The sequence below is a fragment of the Jaculus jaculus genome, chromosome 4 (assembly GCF_020740685.1).
Source record: "Jaculus jaculus isolate mJacJac1 chromosome 4, mJacJac1.mat.Y.cur, whole genome shotgun sequence".
Classification (NCBI taxonomy): Eukaryota; Metazoa; Chordata; class Mammalia; order Rodentia; family Dipodidae; genus Jaculus; species Jaculus jaculus.
The window spans coordinates 105,119,471-105,122,783 of record NC_059105.1 but is presented as its reverse complement, the minus strand read 5'-3'; positions in this window follow the sequence as shown (position 1 = coordinate 105,122,783).

Sequence of the window (3,313 nt, the reverse complement as noted above, 5' to 3'; positions counted from 1 at the left end):
AGCGGCAGCTTTAGCAGCAGCAGTTCCAGCAGCGGGAGTGCTGATCTGCAGGGCCACACTTGCCAGGCTCAGTTTGCCCTGAAGGAAAAGCCAGTGCCCGACGACCCAGGCAGCAATTTGCCTGAGACCAAAATCATCCAAGCTAACTGGGATTGCACCAGGGAAGGGTCTCACTTGGTCACAAGCTGACTGGCATCCCTCAACAGTCCAGAAATCTTAACCTCGTTGTTGATAGAGGATCTGGTCGTTATAATAACTACTTTTGCATACATACTTGGGGCTCTTTTTGATTGAGTGTGTACAGTGTTTATTTAAAATTTAGAATCTACCTGTATTTTATTCCACTCAGCCTACTTGAATAATCCCATAGCAGGGAAACTCAACCCCTAGGAATACCTTTATAGATACTCTGAGAGTCTTAAGAGCCACACGTAACACCTTAAGCTCCTACCCTGAAAATATATAACATCAAATCAATTGATACAGCTAAGATTACCCAGATAGCTAGAAAATCCAAGCATTAACTTAATCCAAGATGCAAAATATGTACATTATAACACAAGTAACACTAAAAATCAAGACGATATAAATCCACCTAAAAGTATTAATGCATCAGAAATGACCTCCAGTGAGAACGAGTTAGAGGAAATGCCTGAGAAAGATTTCAAAAGAATGATTGTAAATAAGTTCAAAGAGGTCAAAGAACAAATCAAAGAAATCAAAGAGGAAATCAAAGGAATCAAAGAAGACGCAGGACACCAACTTAATGAAATAAAGAAGGCAAAACAAGACATAAATAAGGAAATAGAAATAATAAAGAAAAACCAGTCAGAATTATTAGCAATGAAGAACACAGTTAATGAAATAAAAAAAAACTTTGTAGAAAATCTCACCAGTAGGATGGATGAAGGAGAGGACAGAATATCTAAGCTAGAAGACCAGGTGGCAATTCTAATACAGTCCAACAAAGAGAAAGACAAACTTATAGAAAAGTATGAGTGGGAATTTCAAGATATTCGGGACACTATGAAAAGATCAAATATAAGAATTCAGGGCATACTAGAAGGAGCATTCCACTCCAAAGGCATAGTAGGCACCTTCAACAAAATCATAGAAGAAAATTTCCCCCAAATTGGGAAAGAGGTGCAATGCAGATACAGGAAGCCCTTAGAACCCCAGCCAGACAAAACCTGAAAAGAACCTTTCCTCGCCATATTATATCAAACTTCCAAACACACGAGCCAAAGAAAAAATATTGAAAGCAGTTAGAGAGAAAAATCAAGTTACCTACAAAGGCAAGCCCATTAGGATTACAACAGATAATTCAACACAAACTTTTAAAGCCAGAAGGGCCTGGAGTGATATATTCCAAGTTCTGAAAGATAACAACTGTCAACCAAGGTTACTTTATCCTGCAAAGTTATCCATTCAAATAGACGGAGAAATAAGGACATTCCATGACAAAAGCAGGTTAAAGGAATATTTGAAGACAAAACCAGCTCTACAGAAAATACTTGATAGAATCCTCCATGCTGAAGAAAAGGAAAAGCACACATATAAGGAACCTAGAAAAAACAAGCAATACTCAAATACTAGTTAACACAAGAGAGCACAGGTAGAACCGGAACCACAAAAAAAAAAAAAAAAAAAAAAAAGGCAAACATAAATACACACCTTTCAATAATATCTCTTAATATGAACATCCTCAATGCCCCAACGTAAAGGCATAGGGTTGCAGACTGGGTTAAAAAGCAGATCCTACAATTTGTTGTCTCCAAGAAACTCACCTTTCTACAAAGGATAGACATTATCTTAGGGTGAAAGGTTGGAAAACGGTGTTTCAAGCAAATGGGCCTAGAAAACAAGCAGGTGTTGCTATCCTAATACCTGACAAGGTAGACTTTAGTCCAACGTTAGTCAAGAAAGATAAGGAAGGTCACTTTATATTGATTAAGGGCACACTCCTACAGGAGGGCATTACAATCCTAAATATATATGCACCTAACAAGAGGGCTCCCAAATTCATCAAACAAACGCTATTAGAACTAAGGTCACAGATAACACCAAACACAGTGGTAGTGGGTGATTTTAACACCCCACTCTCATCAATTGCCAGGTCATCCCGGGAAAAAATAAACACGCATCTGGACTAAATGAGGTTTTAAAAGGAATGGACCTATCAGATATATACAGGACATTTCATCCAAAGGCTGCAGAATATACATTCTTTTCAGCAGCACATGGAATATTCTCTAAAATAGACCATATATTAGGACACAAAGCAAATCTTAACAAATTCAGGAAAATTGAAATAATTCCTTGCATTCTATCTGACCACAATGGAATTAAACTACAAATCAGTAGCAAGAAAGGCTATAGAGCATACACAAAATCATGGAAACTAAACAATACACTACTAAATGATGAATGGGTCAATAAAGAAATCAAGAAGGAAATCAAAAAATTTATAGTGTGAAACAATAATGAGAACACAACATATCAAAACCTGTGGGACACAATGAAGGCAGTTCTAAGAGGTAAATTTATACCCTTAAGTGCCTATATTAAGAAATTAGAAGGGCTGGAGAGATGGCTTAGCGGTTAAGCGCTTGCCTGTGAAGCCTAAGGACCCCGGTTCGAGGCTCGGTTCCCCAGGTCCCACATTAGCCAGATGCACAAGGGGGCGCACGCGTCTGGAGTTCGTTTGCAGAGGCTGGAAGCCCTGGCACACCCATTCTCTCTCTCTCCCTCTATCTGTCTTTCTCCTGTGTCTGTTGCTCTCAAAATAAATAAATAAATAAAAAATTAAAAAAAAAAAAGAAATTAGAAAAGTTGCAAGTAAGCGACCTAATGCCTCACCTTAAAGCCTTGGAAAAAGAAGAACAAGGCAAACCAAAAATCAGTAGACAGGAAGATATAATAAAGACAAACTCTTAGCAAATCTGACCAAAAGAAAGAAGAGACACAAATTAAAATCAGAGATGAAAAAGGTAACATCACAACAGATTCCAGAGAAATTCAAAAAATGATAGGGACATACTATAGACGCAGATACTCCACAAAGTATGAAAATCTGAAAGAAGTGGATGATTTCCTTGATTTATATGATCTACATAAATTAAATCAAAATGAGATTAATCACTTAAATAGACCTATAATAAACATGGAGATCCGAACAGTTATCAATAATCTCCAAACTAAAAAAAAAGCCCAGGCCCAGATGCTGAATTTTACCAGACCTTTAAGGAAGAGCTAGCACCATTGCTTCTTAAGCTTTTCCAAAAATAGAAAAAGAAGGAATTTTACCAGACTC